Genomic DNA, 20,000 nt, shown 5'->3' on the forward strand with positions numbered 1-20,000 from the left:
TCGTGGCCACCATCGTCACGCCGCTGTTGTGACTCGTCATCTCCACGTCCGAGATCAACATTGAGTTTTGGAGGACGAAGGTGCTGTCGGTGCTCGCAGTGACGGGAGGAGAACACGAGGACGAGGACGAGCACGTGGACTGAGATCGCATCAGGAAGTAGCTCGGGTGCTGCTGCTGCTGCTGGAGGTTGCTTCCGGTGTTGGAGTTATTGGTGGTGGTAGTGGTGGTGGTGGTGACGGCGGCGGTCGTGGTGGTGGTCGGCGTGGAGGAGCCCAGAGAGTAGGACATCGGGATAGAAACGCTGTTGGTGTGCTTCAGGTTGGTTCTCTTCGAGGGCGGAAGAGGGGGGCTGGGCATGGACGCCCGGTGGGAGAGATCGAGGGAGAGATTGGGGCGAGGTTTCTTGCTGTGGGAGAGACTTCGAGACATTCTGGTGACTTCCTTCAGAGAGCCGAAAATCCTGCACCGCCTTCGTCCTTCGGGAGTTTCTGGCATTAAGGGACGCTTAGATGCCCTCTGGAAGACCCTGCACACCGGAAGTCTCTCTCCATGGCCACTCTCGTTGGAGGGAAGGGAGGGGAAGGGAGGGGGTGGGGAAAGGGAAGGGAAGGGAAAGGGAGAGGATCTGACGTAGTATCCAACTTTGAAGAGCTCTCCTCTTTTCCGCCGCTCTTCCTCCTCTTTGTAGCGAAAAGCAAGAGTTTTCCGTTGCGCGACTGAAAACCGTTACGTTTTTAAGTTTGAAAGCTGAATAGGCGCACACTTGTCTCTACCGGATCTAACTGTCCATATTCTCATAATTGGTTCGACGGATTCCTCGAGGAGCTTTGCCATTCAATGGAAGAAGACCTTTTCACTGTCCACAACTCCACAAGAGCAACGCAAGAGCAAAACTGAATTATCCTTATTCATCGCTTTGCCACTCGAGCGATATATAACCATGATGCTATTGGTTATGTAATCTCTTGAGTTCTCTAAAAATAAAGAACAAAAAGGGTGTAACTATAGCTTCACAACACTCACGCCGTTTTGGGAAGTTTTTCAATACCTTCATCTGTCTATAACATAAGAGAACTCTTTAACAAAAGCTTTTGGCATGTTCCCTTTACCCTCTTCTGTTATTGCAGTGAAGTATCCAGACACATCATTTTTATAAACAAGAATGTTTTCATGGAAATGCACCCGTATACATGAATACCTGTGATATACTTCATACACAGATACAAACTTTCCAACCCCTCGAGATATATTTGTCATTTAGTTTCATACATACGTATATATACCAAGGGCTCTTTCCCCCTTACCAGGGGGGGGGGTGGCTGTAGCCAAAGTCGAAAGGCGTAATTCCAGTCGCCGCACCCATTCCATTCCCATTCCCATTCACCCCCTCTCCCTCCCGCTCTCAGACAGCAGTATTTATACAATGGCAGGTTTTATCACGAGCACAAAAATGGAAAAAGACATAAATAACGATTATACACAACAAAAGCAATTTTGCTTTCGTTTAGCCCTTCCATGTTGTGACATGAGGGTGAGGCGATCCAAAGTCCGAACAAGAACAGGTCGGTTCACTTGAAGAACGAAACCCAACGACATGATTTTGACGAGTAAGGGGGCAAGTGCAATCCGACTCTTCATTTCTATTCGTTGTCAGCAGTTCACCTCTCTCTTTTCTCTTCTCTCCTGCCCGTCCACACCTGAGAGGAGATATTTCTATGCTTACGAGGCTCGTCCATTTTACCCTGGCGGGGACTGCCTTCACCAATGTTCCCAAACAAACAGTTGGTTTTGAATTGAAAAATCTTAATTTTTTTTCTTTTTCCAGATTTCCTAGATGTTCTTCACGTTTGGAAGGAAATTCTTCACAAATTTCACTCCCGATTGATTAGCGAGGAATGTCATCTTAGTAAATGCAAACTATACTTCTAACAGCAACACTTAGCAAAACAGCAGCCACACCTCTCCCCCCTAACCCAGCCCGACACCCCCACCCCACCCCTACCCCGCCGGTCCACCCCGTGACTCGAGTACATCGACAATGGCACCAAAACTTTCGCTGGCTGACTGGCTGGCTGGCACCGAGTGGCATACGCAACACAAGTGCCTGGCACTAGATGGAGGACGGAGGGAGGAAAGGAGGGAGGGAGGGAGGGAGGGAGGGAGGGAGGGAGGGAGGGAGGGAGGGAAGGAGGGAGGGACTGGGAAGGCAGGGGGAGGGTTGGGTAGGGAAGGATAAGAGAGGGGACGGGGAGGGTGAGAGAAGGGAGGGAGGGAGGGAGGGAGGGTGGAGTGGGGATGGGATAGAGAGGTAAGGTAGGTAGGAGAGGAGAGGGGAGGGGAGGGGACGGGAGGGGAGGGGGAGGGGACGGGAGGGGGAGGGGCATCCCTGACTGATGGTCCCGTGGTCAGTCACCGAGGGCGAGGGGGGGGGGGGTCAAAAGTCCAACCAAGAACAGGTCTGTTCACTTGTACAAAGAAACCCAACGACATGACGTCACGAGGAGATGCGCAAGGTGGCAGTTGGTATGTTTCATTGTCTTTCCGAAGTGAAGTGAAGTGACCTGTTCTTGTTTGGATCTGGAGGGGAACCGCAAGAACTAAGAAGAGGGTCTGATGGGGCGGGAAACTAGCCACCCACACACACACACACACACACCCAAGATGGAGGAGGAGTCCACCAAGTTGGGGTGGAAGAGGAGGAGAAACAGGAGGAATAGGAGGAGGAAGAGGCAAGGAGGAGGAAACGCAGAACCGACCGAAGCGCCATCATCCGAGAGAAGATCCTCCTGAGCGGAGGCGGAGGCGGCGGCGGCGGCGGCACAAGGAGGAAGAGCGAGCCGCCCACGTCCTGAAGATGAGTGCTGTCGTCAGGCGATTTTATTTAGGGGTCTCGGTCGCTCTGCCTTTAGTTCATCCCCCTGGGACGGACAGGGTGGCATAGTTTGTGTGCGCACATATAGTACACGTACACGGGCATAAATATACACACACACACATAGAAAGACAGGGCGAGAGAGAGAGAGAAAGAGAGAGATCATTTCCTCTAGTTTCCGTTCACGCGGGTTGGCGTAACGCCTTCCAAGTATTAAATGACAAATCAATTTCGGTTATTAGGAGCGGAACTTCCGACATATATATCTAGAGTTCTTGAAGGGCTTTCCAGCACCAGCCAAAGGCAATCGATGATCTTCCTGCGCCAGGAGGCGCCGAGTAGTAGCTGCGGCCGAAGCCGTTAGTCACCTTTGCCCTACGTACGATGATGCGCTTCAGGGACTGTTGGAGAGGAGTGAATGCGGGACTCGAACCCACAAGTAGGCGAATGCGAGACCATCAGCAGCAGGCTTCTTCCGACGAGGCCACCAGTTCGATTGCTTTCCAACTCGAGACGACCTAAGTAGAGCAAGAGAGCGAACTCTCTATAAAGAGCCAATGAAAATAGAAAAGAGAGAAGAAAGAGCTATGCTCAAAATATCCTCTCAGATATCGTTGGGCTTCAAACCTTCTCTGTCATAAATACCGAAAAAAAGATCTGGCGGCAGCAGCAGCAACAATACTCTTTTTGTTCGCCTTTGCTGTGCTACTACTACTGCTACCGACAGATTTTCTCGTGTAGAGTTCTCTCTATTGGAAAGAAATTTCCAATATTCGAAAAATTCTAATATTGGGGAGTTTCCAATACTCAAAATTTTCTAATATTCAGAAGTTTCCAATATTGGAAAGGAAAATGCAGCGATGACTACTCCCTCACCAACTGAATATAAATGGCTGCCGCCGTCACCCACAAGGCTCGACGGCGCAGTGGTACCGTTCGCAACCGCTAATACATTGGTCCGAGTTCGCGCGCGTGTGTGTATTTACCTAGCTGTATCTTACGGGAAGGGGAGCTACGCTTGTGGTGTCCCGTCTCTGTATCTCGCAGTGTCTAAACTGCTCTTAAATTCGTGTATAGTTTTTGCACACACTATCGTTGTTTCGTCCAGTGTGTTCCACACATCCACCCCTCTGTCTGTGGGGGAAAGCCGTTCTTTTTCAGGTCTTCTATAACTGTCACTCTTGACCTTCTTTTCATGTTCCCTTGTACTGTACATCTCTTATCCCAATTTAGTAAGTCCTCTCTATCAAGGACTTCCACGCCTTTCATGATTCTGTGTGTGTGTGTGTGTGTGTGTGTGTGTGTGTGTGTGTGTGTGTGTGTGTGTGTGTGTGTGTGTGTGTGTGTGTGTGTGTGTGTGTGTGTGTGTGTGTGTGTGTGTGTGTGTGTGTGTGTGTGTGTGTGTGTGCAAGGTCACAGCATTACCCATAGATCGGTCATACTCGTATACGAGCTGTGAGCTCCCATCCGGGTGGGTAATAGCTGTCGATCACGAGACCAACACGTGATCCATGATCATGGTGAATCACACACACATGATAAACAACCGAGAAATATTATCGAGAGAGCGCAATAGAGAGAAAGAGAAAGAGAGAGAGAGAGAGTAGGTCAGAAGGCGCCCAGCAGCCACCACACCCGTCACCTTTGCCCTACGTGTTATGATTGCTAATGTAAGCTATTGTTACCGGCAGGTATTGAGGATAGAAATAAAAATCTGAAAATATTTCACCAAAAGAAAAAAAATTGTATTTCATAATAGTTTCGTTTGCATATAATCGTTCTTGTATTGCATACACAGTAAATATGCACATACAAACGCACAAATATACAAAGAAAATCTACATACACATGTGTGTGTGTGTGTGTGTGTGTGTGTGTGTGTGTGTGTGTGTGTGTGTGTGTGTGTGTGTGTGTGTGTGTGTGTGTGTGTGTGTGTGTGTGTGTGTACGCGCGCACGTGTGTGCGCTTGTGTACAACTGAACACCGTTTTCTTTTATCTCTACAAACACACATTATGTACGAGAGAGTGTGTGTATACAAGTGTGTGCGCGCGTGTGCCAACTGTGTATATGCTGGCATTATGCGCGTGTCAGTCTTGATCACAGCCGCCTCATTCTGATATCACGTCGTCGCATGAAGGGGACGTCTATTCCTCCCTGCCATGACTCAGTTTGAAGAAAACGGGATGCACGCTGCTGCCCAATGGCGTGTCACGGGGCAGGGTGACCCTATTTAGCAGAATTGTGCCAAATTTTGCATCATCATTGTCCCGTAAAACAACATTCATCAAAAACTATAACAGAAACCGAACGTATTGTGAGGAACAGAAGACTGAGTTGTTGTTGTTGTTGTTGTTCTTTGTAAATTTAGCATCATTTCAGCTGTTGTCTTCTAGCATGTTCCCGCTCGAGAAATCTGGTCACCTCGCTCGCTCGCTCGCTCACGGGCCCACTGCCATCCTCGCCAAGTTGTGGGTGGACGGGCGGATGGGCGCCTGTTGCACACCCACCCCGGCGCCCCCGTGCCAAAGAGTGCCTGTGTTCAGTGTGTAAACAGTACGTGTGTGATGAAGCCAATGATATGCGTAGGATGAGAGGAAGGAAGGACCGTCAGGAAGTGGTCGGGTCGAGGTGAAGGAGAGGAAGGACAAGAGGGAAGGAAGGCGAGAGTAAGGACAACAGGGAAGGAAGGAAGGAAGAGGAGGAAGCGTAAGAGAAAAGGAGAAGGGCAAGAGGTAAGGAGAGGAAGGGCAAGAGGTAAGGAGAGGGGAGGAAAGATAAGAGGTAAAGAGAGGGAAAGAGGAACGACAAGAGAGAGGGAAAGACAAGAGAGAGGGAGAGAGAAGGTAAGAGGGAAGGAGGGGAAGGGTGAGAGGGAAGGAGAGGAAAAACAAGTCAAAGTAAGGAGGAGGAAGAAGAAAGAAAAAGAGAGAGCGTGGGGAAGGGTAAGAGGGAAGGAGGAGAAAAGGAAAAGAGAACTTGAACAGGAGAAGGAGCAGAGGGAAGGCAAAGATAAGTGGATAAAGGAGAAGAGGAAGGTAAAGACAGAGGGGAACGTGAGGAGATCGAAAAGAGAAAAGGGAATAAAAGAGAGGAGGGAAGAGAGAAAGAGGAAGTAAAAGAGAAACTCACTGCGAGGAAGAACAAGGGGAGGTACCACATACCGTTGCCTACCAAAGGACTTCCTACTCTCCCTCCCTCCCTCCCTCCCTCTCTAGCCTTACTTATTTTTACTTCTTATGGTAGCCCCTCTCTCTCTCTCTCTCTCTCAAACACACACACACACACATACACACACACACACCAGGAAAGGTGCTACTTTGAAAATCCTAACCAAGATTAGGATTCCGACTGTGTTTAACCTGGCGAACTCCCCCCGATCAGGAGGCCTGGACGGTGCCCCTTACAGAGGACTTTGTAGCGTGGAATGGAACGAACCATAATGCCCTTGGACCAGCTCGTTGGCGGCAGGGTTCGAACCGCCGTCACCTCGACCTCCGCCGCAAGTAGGGACGCTCTAACCCGCTCGGCCAGCGAACATCCTAACCAAGCTCAGGACACTCCGTTGCCCCAGATCTCTCTCTCTCTCTCTCTCTCTCTCTCTCTCTGGCAGGGGGAGGGGGAGGGGGCCCGTATATATCTCGTACAAGGGCAACTTTATCGAAAAACTACGGATAGACAATTGTATAACTTTCCGTGTGTGCGTGCGCGCGCGCGTGTATATGTGATTCACCATGGTCTTCCTCCTCCTCCTCCTCCTCCTCCTCGTCTTCTTCCTCCTCTTCCTCGTCCTTCTCTTCTTATTCCTCCTCTTCTCCCTCCTCTTCCTTGTCCTTCTCTTCTTATTCCTCCTCCTCTTCCTCGTCCTTTTCTTATTCCTCCTCCTCACCTTCTTTCTGCTCCTCATCTTCCTCCTCCTCTTCTTCCTTCTCTTTTTCTTCTTCCTCCTTTTCTTCCTTAACCCCTTCTTCTTCCTCCTCTTCATCTTCTTCCTCCTCCTCCAAGGATGCCACCCGCCAAGGAACGACGGGTGGCCCCGGGCATCGTTGCCGGCTAACGGGGGGGTGGGGTCTTGGAAGGTGTGTGTGTGTGTGTGTGTGTGTGTGTGTGTGTGTGTGTGTGTGTGTGTGTGTGTGTGTGTGTGTGTGTGTGTGTGTGTGTGTGTGTGTGTGTGTTTGTGCGCGCGTGCGTGTGTGTGTGCGTGTGTGTATGCGTGTGCTAACGGGTGTGAAGGGTATGAGACTTCCCAGTGGGCCAAAGGGGCTCGACCCTTGCCTTGCCACCACATTACGACAACAGACGTCCGAGGTAAAAAAGTACAATGAAATCAAGCCAAATAATTAAGTAATATATAAAATAAATAAAATCAAGAAAAAAATACAAGTCAAAACAAGAAAATAAATACAAAAATAACATTAAAAATTAAAAATTTAATCAAATCAAATATAACAAGAAACTAGGGTAAAACAAAAAGAAAATAAATAAAAATAAAAGAATTTACAATAAGATAATTAAATAAATAAATGGCAGTTCCATTACGCACAGCTTCAGGAGGAGGAGGAGGAGGAGGAGGAGGAGGAGGAGGAGTCTGCCCATCCAGGTTGCCAATTAGAAGAGCCTCCTCTCCAAACCAACAACAACAACAACAATTACTACATCACATGTTCGTGCGTGCGTGTGTGTGTGTGTGTGTGTGTGTGTGTGTGTGTGTGTGTGTGTGTGTGTGTGTGTGTGTGTGTGTGTGTGTGTGTGTGTGTGTGTGTGTGTGTGCGCGCGTGCGTGCGTGCGTGTGTTCCTACATTTTACATGTATAAATGTAAAATCAACTCACTACATCAGTGTATCTGCTCGTTTCTGATGGAATAGGGTTGGTCATGTCTTAACAGACACACACACACACACACACACACACACACACACACACACACACACACACACACACACACACACACACACACACACACACACACACACACACACACACACACACACACACCTCTCATGGCGCTGTGGTTAGAGCTCTGGCCTGCCACTACGGAGGTCCGGGTTCGATCCTCGCCCGGGGCTGAAATAATATCAGTATCGCAGCGCTGAGGGGTGTTACTCCAACTCTCGTGGGCGGGGAGTTGGGTGTGTGTGTGTGTGCAAGGTCATAGCATTACCCATGGATCGGACCTACGAGCTCTGAGCTCTCTTCCAGGAGGGAAATAGCTGTCGATCACGAGTCCAACACGTGATCCAAAGACCAAGTGAATACACACACACACGTGTACAGACCGAAGTGAACATGCAGTGGCATATTTAGATTTATTTCAAACTGACGGACGCTACGAATGGGATTGACTCAGGACTGGACTGATGAACACGGACTACTGCGAATGGACGAAATGACTGACGCCGAGACGAACGAACGAGTAGTGTCGGAACCGCGCCACCCCCCCCCACCCCCCCGGCACAATTCATATATGAGGGGATGTGTTGTCGAACAATTGTGCTTCCGTGCTGCTGCTGCTGCTGCTGTCTCCCTAAACAACAACGGTGTCGCTCTTGAGCAGCACGACCGGTGCCTAGTCCCCCTGCTGGCGCCTAGTCCCATTAACATTTTTGCAATATTGAGGTTTGATCCTTCCCGACGGTGGGTCATGCCTGCCTCATCACGTGGGCTGCTGAGAGGGAGGCAGGCAGGCAGGCAGGCAGGCAGGCCAGTCGGTCGGTCGGTCGGTCGGTGTCGGTCTGCCTGACTGCGAGTTGAGGATCCATCGAGGCCAGTCAAGGTCGAACTGCAATCCATCGCCGGCGGGAGGAGGAGGAGGAGGAGGAGGAGGAGGAGGAAAGGGACGGTCATCACCTGCAGCCTGAGGTCGTCCTTAAGGGCCAATGACACGGTCAAACGGTTTGTCAAACAAGTGTATGAAGTGATGTTTGAGCGTGTGAATGGGGTATTCGGACGTCAAACACGTTTGTCAAGCGTATTTGACAACCAAGTACTCCATTCACACGGTCAAACAACTTCAAACACTCGTCTGACAAACTGTGTTTCCCAAATCGTTTGACCATGTCAATGGCCTTCACGGGTGACGACAAACTTCCCCGGATGAAATCAGGACGAGAGACCCTCCCTCCATGGGCACCTGCAGGGGGGGGGTTGAGGGGGGAGGCGAGTAAGGGCGAGGAGAGGAGAGAAGGGAAGGAGGGAGAGGAGAGAGGGGAAGGAGGGAGAGGAGAGAAGGGAAGGAGGGGGGGGGAGAGAAGAGGGAGAGGAAGGAAGTGTAGGGGTGAGGAGGGAGGGAGGGAGGGGTTCCCAGAACCGAGATCATCGACCCATCGACCCCACACCAGGGGGTTGACCCAGGACCGGACCGGACCGGATTGCGTCCGAGGTCAGGTCACAGGCCCAACCAAGTACGGTACAACAGAAGACGCACCATACATATATACGATTGTAGGACATCTCGTCCACGGACATCTCGTCCACGGACAACTCGTCCACAAAACTGCAAAGTCATATTTACACCTAATATCCACGCATATATACATACATACATACATACTATACTCCTCACACACACACACACACACACACACACACACACACACACACACACACACACACACACACACACACACCTCGACTCCACGTGATCGTCTACGGAACTCATAACAATGATAATAAAATCAACTGACGCTAGCCAGTATGATAACGTTAAAGTAGGTCTTGGATCACGTGCTAGACTCGCGATCGACAATGACCCTCCCAGATGAGAACTTAAAACTAATATATGCGCGCGCGTGTGTACGTATGCGTGTGTGTGTATTTGTGTCTGACTGCGTGTCATAAGTATACATAGATTACTCGTACTTATGGATACACGTCTGCACTTTTGTATACATACATATACATTTTGGTATACTCAAATGCATACATATATACATACCTATGTATTCATATACATACTATATATCTATACAATAAAATAAAGAATAAACAAAACAAAAAAAATCGTGCTTACCACTTAACTAGAAAACTAACTCCGACCGCCGCCTTCTCATTCCTGAGTTCGAACCCAATGGACGAAGAAGACTTCCAACAGGGACAAAACACTAGATTACTAATTACTACGCCTTCACCAATCCAGCCAGCCACCCACGGCTCTTCTTTTTCTACAAAACGCCGCCGCCGCCGCCGCCCGGACAGAGCCGCGCAATACCGCGGACACCCGAAACTGTCATCTCCCACCCCCACACCTACCCACCCCCACCCACCCACGGTTACCAGGGCTGCGGCGGCGGCGGCGGCAGCAGCAGCAGCAGCAGCAGCAGCAAATGCATCGTTGTCGATTATTAAATGTATTTCTGCATAAAGGGGAGAGAGAGAGAGAGAGAGAGAGAGAGAGAGAGAGAGAGAGAGAGAGAGAGAGAGAGAGAGAGAGAGAGAGAGAGAGAGAGAGAGAGAGTGAGAGAGAGTGAGAGAGAGAGAGAGAGAGAGAGAGAGAGAGAGAGAGAGAGATAAAAGTGAGAGAGGGAGGGTAGGAGGAAGTGAGAGAGGGAGGGAGGGAGAGATGGAGGGAGGTGAAAGAGAGGGAGGGAGGGAGGGAAGTGGGGAGAGAGGGAGGGAGGGAGGTGGAGAGAGAGGGAGAGAGAGGCAGAGGGAGAGAGAGGGAGAGAGAGGGAGAGGGAGAGAGAGGGAGGGAGGTAGAGAGAGAGGGAGAGGTGGGGAGGGAGAGAGGTGGGGAGGGAGGGAGGTGGGGAGGGAGGGAGGTGGGGAGAGAGGGAGGGAGTGAATGAGGAAGTGAGGGAGGAAGAAAGTGAGAGAGGGAGGGAGGTAGTGGCGGAGGGAGAGGGAGTGGGTGGGAAAAAGAGTAAAGAGGGAGACTGCGAGACGAGGGCAGCGGGGGAGGGGGGGAGGTCCAAATGAAGGAAGGAAGGAAGGAAGGAAACAAAGATAGACAAGAAACTGAAAATGATTCAAGCAGAAAAAGAAAGAAGAGAGAATGACAGATATAGAGGAAAAAGTGAAAGAGTAACAGGAGAAAAAGAGAGAGAGAGAGAGGCAGAAAACAGAAGAAGAAGAACGAGAGCAAGGAAGAAAATGGGGAAGGAGAAAAACGAAACAAAAGAGGAAAAAGAAAAAAGAGGAAGAACAATGAGAGCAAGAAAAAGAGAGAAAGAACAAGGAGAGCAAGAAAAAGAAGTTCGAACGAAGAAATGGACAAAATAAAAGAAGAACGACATCAAGATAGAGAAAGGGGAAAGAAAAAACGAAAGAAAAGTGAGCGGTAAAAAAAATAACGGGGAAAAGAGGAAAAAAAAAAAGAGAGAAAGAGCCGCGGATTCGACTCCCCACCCACCCCTCACCCCCACCCAACAAAACTCCCTACGTTTATAAATACGAGCGCTCGGAGCGGCGGGCGGGCGGGCGGGCGGGCGGCCTAGTAGTCGAGGCGGCGGCGGCGGCGGCGGCGAAGCGCCCTCCTCCTCCTCCTCCTCCTCCTGGCTTCGGCACCGCCCGCACGCCCTCCCCAGGGCACCAGAGGCAGCGATGCGCACCCCATCTGCTGCTGCTGCTGCTGCTTATACCTGCCTGTTTATCCAAATCACATACGTAATTATATTGACGTTTTATCAAAATGAATGTTCGTGCTTCACATCTGTGTATAGTACATTCACAGTCATATAATGTAATATATTTATATACATATGTATGTGTATATATGCACGCACACACACACACACAATTATATATATATATATATATATATATGTGTGTGGGGGGGGGGGAATATTTCAAAATACGCTCACTAGGATGATTCAAACTTACATTCCTTTTAAGGACAGACGTCCCCCAAATCAGGCTCGCCCAAAGTGGCTCGACAAAGAAACTGAAAAAAGTATTGCTAAGAAAAGACAGGCTTATAAGAAATATAAGTGCTCGAGTGCATCTAATGACTATGAAAGTTATTTATCAATACAGAGAGATTTAGAATAGACAATAAGAAAAAGAAAACGACAATACGAAATGAACATCGCTGACAAATTCAAAAAGAATCCCAAAGAATTCTATAGTTACATTAGAGATAAAAATGTTATTAGGAATCACATTGGTCCACTATTATCTGCTGACGGTCAACTTGAATATTCAAATGAAGGAATGTGTAATATATTAAACAATTATTTTAGCTCGGTATTCGTAAACGAAACACCTCAAAGTGAATTCCAAACTGAAACCTGTGAAAAGTCTAGGGTAAACTTACTCACTACGGTAAATATAACAAAAGAAAAAAATAAAAGGTGTATAGATAAACTCAAAGTTAATAAAACACTAGGGCCTGACGGTTGGCATCCAAGAATCTTAAAGGAAATGAAAAATTAGATTGTTGTTCCATTAGAAATTATTTTCAAGAAATCCATCATATCCGGAGATGTTCCAAGAGAATGGAAGCTAGCTAACGTTACTCCCATATTCAAAAAAGGTGACAAAAAGAAGCCAAATAACTATAGGCCTATAAGTAGGAAAAATAATGGAAACTATCATCAGAGATGCTATCGAACATCATTTAGAAAGTAACCGTTTGATAAATGATAGCCAGCATGGTTTCAGACGGAAACGTTCTTGCGTAACTAACTTACTCGAATTCTACAACACAGTTATCTCGAATTATGACAAAAGAAACAATATAGATTTAATATATCTACTTTGCAAAAGCTTTTGATACCGTCCCACACGAAAGACTACTTACTAAATTAGCTTTACACGGAATAAGTGGTAGCCTATTAGGTTGGACTAGTAATTGGTTGAATGGTCGAAAACAGAGAGTTGTTTTAAATGGAAAAACTTCTAGATGGAAAAATGTTACAAGTGGAGTTCCTCAGGGTTCCGTTCTTGGGCCACTTCTATTCATAGTATATATGATATAGACCATGGACTAAAATCTACAGTTTCCAAATTTGCTGATGATACAAAACTGTGCGGAGTGGCAAATGATCACTCAAACCAATTACATATTCAAGAAGATTTAGATAAATTACAGCAATGGTCTGAAAAGTGGTTAATGAAATTTAACACAAGTAAATGCAAGGTAATGCACATAGGTAAAAATAACAGTAAGAGCGATTACAAGTTATTTGGAAATTAGTTAACAAAAGTGGATAGTGAAAAAGATCTCGGCGTAATTATCAGTAACGACCTCAAATCATCCAAGCAGTGTATTTCAGCCTCTGAGAAAGCAAATTAGATTCTAGGACTGATTGCGCGATCTTTTGATTTCAAAAGTCCATCACTCATTAACAAGCTATATAAATCGTTAGGTCGTCCACATTTGGAATATGCTGTTTCCGTATGGTCACCGAATCTCATTAAAGACATTGACAGACTGGAAAAAGTACAACGGCGAGCCACAAAACTGATTCCAAATATCAAAAATAAATCATACGAAAATCGATTAAAACACATGAATCTGTTTTCCCTAAAAAAGCGTAGACTCAGAGGTGACTTGATACAGGTCTTTAAGATTTTAAAGGGAATTGACAACATCAAAAGTGACCAAATTTTCACATTGAATGAGAATCAGACAAGAAACAATGGTCTCAAACTGTCCGGAAATAGATTCATTTGGTAGTAGGTAGAAACAACTTTGCCAACCGTGTAGTTAATGAATGGAATAAACTTCCTGCACAGGTAGTGCAATGTAGTTCAGTTCAAAGCTTTAAGAATCATTTAGATAAACACCTAAGCAAGATGCTGTAATGATTATAATTTATTTTATATTATTTGGTTTTGTTTTGTTATCATTTGTCTGTCTGATTTTCATTTATTATTAGTTATATGTCAATTCATAATCATTTACTATTTACCTTTTTGTTTGTTATTCAACTATACCTATGCATTTATTTATGTATTTTATTTGTTATTTTTACATTATTATAGTTTTAATTTATTATTATGATTTTTTTTTTTTTTATCCGACCTAGATATGGATCAAAAGGTCTCCTGTCGGCATGCTCCGCCTTTGTAATCCTTTGTATGCATGTGCGTGTGTGTGTGTGCGTATGTGTGTGTATGCATGTGCGTGTGTGTGTGTGTGTGTGCGCGCGTGTGTGTGCGCGCGTGTGTGTATGAGAGTGTGCGTGTGTATGTGTGTGTGCATGTCTGTGCGTGTGTGTGCATGTGCGTGTGTGTTGGCATATGTGTGTGTGTGCATGTGCGTGCATGGGTGTTCGTGTGTGTATATGTATGCACATACGCACACACACACACACAGTTTTCGTCCCCACTCCTTTCTCGTTCTCTTTCTCTTTCTCTCTCTCTCTCCCTCTTAACTTAAGTCCGATATGAGGACAGCCCTTTCTCCGAAATGGCAGTATTCTCCGCGGCCCAAATAAAGAGCGACACGGAAAGAGAACCTTCTCTTTTCCGTGCTCTCTTCCTCACACGTCAAATTCAAGGAGAGGAGCCCCCTCCCTCCCCAACCCCCGCAACCACCACTACCCGGATATGACGTCAACTTGCTCGTGGATAACAATGACGCCACGTCAGCCTCTACTCCCATGACGTCACTTTCCACGTGGAGAAGAATGACGTCATTCCAAGACCTAATTCATGTTTTTTGACGTCACTCCCCAAGTGACCCAGTGACGTCATATCAAGGTCTACCTCGTGATCTATGACATCACTTGCCGCGTGGACAACTATGTCACCGTGCCCCCAGCCCATCATGACGTCACTCCTCGTGCAGAGAGGTGACGTCATGCACGAGTGCCAGAACTCCAGGAGTGTCGCCGTCACTACCCTCATGGAGAAAATTATGACGTCAGACATTGTACCTTTTTATTCACTTCTACATGGAAAGGCTCCATCCTAAATAGTAATACATCAAAATAACAAGATTAAATGATAATAATGATAATATGACAAATAAATAATAGCAATGATGATGAAATAAATAAATCCATAGTTCCCCGTCGACTCCCTTGCACGGGCCCAAAAGGCTCTCTTCAAGACATCATCATCATCTCCAACTCTCCCTCAACTCCTCACAGGTCTTTCCCACCCTAAGTGGCCTCTCCAGACGCCAAGTGGTCTCCTCATATCGCCCTAAAGTGGGGGAGGAGATGGGCGAGTTCGAGTCCCCGACTCCCCTGTCCCCCAGGATCGCTCCTTCCCGAGGAGGAGGAGGAGGAGGAGGAGGAGGAGGAGGAGGAGGGTAGGAGGAGGAGGAGGAGGAGGAGGAGGAGGAGGAGGAGGAGGAGGAGGAGGACCTTTCTCAGCCTTCAGTCTTTCCCAAAAGAAGCCTTCCTTCCTTCCTTGCCTTTCCCCGTCACGCCTCGAACCCGACCCTTCCGGGACACCTTTACGGGGGCTGACGGGGGCCACTCGGCCTGCTGCCGCCGCCGCCGCCGCCGCCGCCAGGCCTCACTTGAATGCAGTTCAAAGATACAGTCCTTGTAGACCCTCACCACTTCACTCCCATTAAATACTTTATCATTTTATTCTGGCTAGAGTCCAGACGATACTATTCAATCTGAAAAAGAGAAAGCGAGCGAGAAAGAGAGATAGAGATAGATAGATAGAGAGAGAGAGAGATAGAGAGAGAGAGAGAGAAATCCATCCTTCTCTCAGTGCTACTTCCATCCCTGTTCTCCATTCCTTCCACGAAAGTCACCCCTCCCCTCCGTGCGTGCGTGCCTGCCCGCCTGCCTGCCTGCCTGCCACTTGCCAGTCAGTCAGTCCGTCCGTCCCGAGGCCGAGGCGCCCGTACACGGATGCAAAGGCAACCAACCACACCTTGCACGGACGCCCTGACGCATGCGTGCCGCGGCACCAAGCGTGTACACACACATGGGTACCCAATGTACATATATGCTCCCCCGCGCGTGCACATATGCACCCACGCCATATACGAGCACTGAGCTCTGATCCGGGAGGGTGATACTTGTCGATCACGAGTCGAACACATGATCCAAGACCGTGGTGAATCATATGTACGCTAACGTTTACACACATACACGCCGACGCGTGTATATATGTGCACCCACGCGTGTACGTACACATACGCAGCCATGCACACCGGTCTGTGCGCCGAGGCCGCCCGTGGTCAGGCGTCCCTGAAGAAGCGAGGCCACCGCTCAACAACACAATAACCAGACTGCGGACATTGGGTCAATGACCTCGAAACCGCGACGAAGGCGAGGTCACGCCCACAGTCCCTGTTCCTTGAACTCGATCTATGAACTTGGGGCCCCTCACCCTTCCATGCCAGGTAGTCCTTTCGTTTTTTCTTGACTGTCGCCGAGCGAATTAATTCAAATCACCACACCTGCATGGACGGACGTATAAAAACATTCAAACGTATACAAGACTTCATCACATACAGTTCCTGCCCGTCAGTCATGTGATTTTGGGCCGTCTCGGACCGCCTGGTACCACCACATGCACATGCAGACGAATCATAAACAAAACAAAAGGGAACAGACACCCTCACCCCCCCCCCTCCCTCGCATCCGTAAACATTTATATAGTTATTGACATCAATAGCATTGTCAATGCTTCCGAGGTTGACGACCATGCCTCACACCCTCCCTAGGTAATTAGTGGTTTTGTCAATAAGTACATACATACATACATACATACATATACCAAGGCTTTTTCCCTCTTACAAGGGAGGTAGCCAAAAAGGAAAAGGCATACAATCATTCCCACCCATTCCATCCCTGAATACACTCCACACCCCTCCACCCTCCCTCTTCCCTCTTATCTTAGCACCTCCTGGATGACGGGTCATCCCTGCATCTTGTCCACTGCCCTGGGTCAGAAGCAGTGTCGCAAGACACAGCACATCCACAGCAAGGCCGCTTCATTAAATCGGCGACCCCCCCTCTCCGTCCCCCCATTGCATAAAAGGAGAAGACGGGGAAAAATCCCTTCGGGCTGCGTCAAATTTTGCTCACACATACTACCTCACCCCCATCCCCCCGCCCATTCCACCTCATGCATCACATCATCATCCATATACAACCATTCTCCATTCACCCCTGTCTTCTGTCCTCTCCCGTCCTTCCTTAACAGACATTCCCCTCTTCCCCAAAGCCCCCTTCACCCCATCCATCCACCTCATCCTAGGACGTCCCCTCATGTTCACTCCCCCCACATCTGCCTTCCATACCTGTATAAAATAGTTTAATACTCAATTGTGATATTTTCATACACGAACAAGATTTTGTAATAAAATATGTTAATGAAAAATGTTCAGGATATTTCACCTCCCTCTGATTTGAAAAGAACCTAACGCGACAGCCTCGTTAATTTACAGAAAATATCAATTAGGGTGATTAAGGCCTAAGGGAGTGCCGTGATACCACGCCCTCTGTATCATGTTTTTTTTTGTGCATCTTTCTAGGTGTTCGAGTATCAACCTGACATGATCTGTACTGCTGGGCTCACTTGAACATTGTCAACAAGACATTTATTGTGCCCAAGTTTCTTAACGAGGTTCTTCTGCTGCGGTCGTCCAGCAACACTCGGGAAATGCCAACACATATGATCAGTCAGGCCACACTCATACACACGGGGCGGACCCACTCTGCCGCTGGGCAGCTGCAGCAGCAGTTGCTTCTTCTTCTACTTCTGTAGCTAACGGTGGGCACTATTTGCCGCTGCCAGACGATCTTGTGGATCTCCGTAGCAGCCCTCCCATCTCGAACGATGACACCCACCCCACCCCGCCCCACCCCCTTCCTAAGCTCCTCTGCTATAATTCCTCTCCCTTTTCTCCTCCCTTTCTTCCCCGTTACCCTTCCTCTCCTCTCTCTCTCTCTTCCTTCCTCTCCTTTCTTGCCCGCTTCCCCCCAACCCTCTCCCCCCCCACGTAAGACCCGACCTTTCTTCACTCCTGCCTCTTCATTTGGGGGGGTGGGGGGCTTCCTAATAACCACCCCGTCGCCCAGACACTCGACTCCCCCCCCCCTCGTTCCGCCCGGTCCGGCCCTCCCCCCCCCCGCTCCAACAACCAGCTGTACAGTTGAGGGCGACATGTTTGGGGGGCTGACGGGGAAAAGGCAATGGGGGGGGGGAAGGGGCCACGACAGCCGGTTAAGGGTCAGAGGGTCCCGGGCGCTTCTTCCGCCCTCTGTGCTCTTTTCTGCTCTCACCTTGACAAACTCTCACTTGGCTCTTTATGAGAGCCCTAAGAGCCATCGACTCTCGTTGCATTTCAACCCTTCCTCCTAACCTAACCCGGCGCAAGGCCATTTCATTCAACTGAGGGAAGCCCCCCCCCACTCCCCAACGAAAAGGTAAATGATCATGCCAGCCTTGGCTAACCCTTCCCCTCTTTCACCTAATTTGCTGCTCCAGCTGCCGCCGCCGCCGCCGTCGCCGCGAAGTACAGCACAGCACAAAGTTCCGATGACCAGACGACAAATTTATGAAAATATATTCTTTGAGGATGCTCGCTGGCCAAGCGGGTTAGAGCGTCGCTACTTGCGGCGGAGGTCGAGGTGACGGCAGTTCGAACTCCGCCAAAATCGAGTTGGACCAAGAGCATGGGTTATTAAAAATTCCACGCTGCAATGTCCTCTGTAAGGGGCATCGTACTAGCCTCCTGAGAGGAGGGAGTTCTCGACGTTCAACCGAATCAATCGATCCATTTTATTTTTATTTTTTGTTCTCAATATTGGAGACTTTTTCTGATTTTTGGAGAAGACGAATTTTGGTCGAACTTAAGTGCGAAGGCAGGCGTCTGCATCATCTCGTTTTACCTGGTTCGTTCAAGGATGTCGTCCTTCTGTAGGCCTCAAAGGATTCTCTTTAACATAAGAATGGAGAAGACTGCAAGATACAATAAAGGCTGCAGCACTAGGCAGTTCCATGTCCTTTACTACCTCCTGTCATCCCTATCCATAAAGTTATTTAATCTAATAAAAGAACCCATTGTTTCAGCGCTCACTACATTCATATACATAGATACATACAGACACACACGCGCACACACACACACACACACACACACACACACACACACACACACACACACACACACACACACCACTCCTTTCTACCGACCCCTCTTCCTCCCTCCCTTCCTTCACCTCCAAACGTCTTCATTTGGCCCTCCCAGCGCCCCTCCCGCCGCCCGGCTCCTCCTCCTCCTCCTCCTCCACCTTACCTTCTTCGTGCTGCTGCTTCTCCCCCCCCCCAAGCCCTCCCACCTCTTCCTCTCCTTTCTGCACGTCAGCCTCCTCTCTCTCTCTCTCTCCCTCTCTCTTTCAGCCCACTTTTGTTCTACTCTCCCTCACCTAGCCGCCGCCTCCTCTCCCCACCTATCCTATCCCAGCTCTCTTTTGTCCTCTCCATTCCATTGTCATTATTCTCTCCCTACCCACCCCTCCCTCTTTCTCCCCCTCTCTCTCTCTCTGTCTCCACTAGCCTGGCAGGCAGGCATGCACCGACTCCTCCTCCTCCTCCTCCTCCTCCTCGTAAGACATTGGTTGGAGCTGCGCAAGGGATCGACAGCCTCCTCCTCCACCCTCACCCCTCCTCCACTCACCCTCATCCCCCCTCGGGCATCCTCTCTTCTCCTCTCTAGACTTCTTTTCCCCCTTTCTCTTCTCTACCTTCCCTTATTCTTTCCTTCCTCTCCTCTCCTCTCCATTCCCTTCCCCTCTTCTCCCTTCCCCTCTACCTTCTCCCCTCCCTCCTTTCCCCTTCTCTAGTCTCTCCTCCCCTCGCCTTCCCTTCCCTTCTTGCCTCACCTGGCCCTGGTCGGGACCTGAAACCTCCTCCTCCTCCTCTTCCTCCACCTCCATTCCATTGGAGGGGAGCCGCCGCCGGAGTGGATGGGTTCCTCCTCCTCCTCCTCCTCCCGGGAAGGTGAAGGATAAGGGTAAGGGTAGTAAGGGTAGTAAGGGAGGGTGGGCACAGGCGGGCGGGCGGTGCCATTTGATGGAGAGCGAGCGAGAGTCCACCACGAACTCCAAGCTCGATTGGGCGGGGGGGGTCGATCGACCGAAACCCCGATTCAGGCTGTGGGGCACCCCCCCCCCACCGTCACTTTTTCTCTCTCTCTCTCTCTCTCTCTCTCTCTCACGCACGCACACTTTTTTCACTTATCATTATGGATGCCGCTTGACGAGT

The 20,000-nt window shown here is 48.9% G+C and overlaps 1 protein-coding gene across 5 annotated transcripts in view; it reads right to left on the bottom strand.

The window, feature by feature from the left end:
* Positions 1-20,000, bottom strand: part of LOC143034969 (uncharacterized) — a 303,162-nt gene that overhangs the window by 168,763 nt on the left and 114,399 nt on the right. The window lies entirely within an intron of this gene.

Source organism: Oratosquilla oratoria, chromosome 18 (assembly GCF_046742065.1).
Source record: "Oratosquilla oratoria isolate Oo_2021 chromosome 18, ASM4674206v1, whole genome shotgun sequence".
NCBI classification, from domain to species: domain Eukaryota; kingdom Metazoa; phylum Arthropoda; class Malacostraca; order Stomatopoda; family Squillidae; genus Oratosquilla; species Oratosquilla oratoria.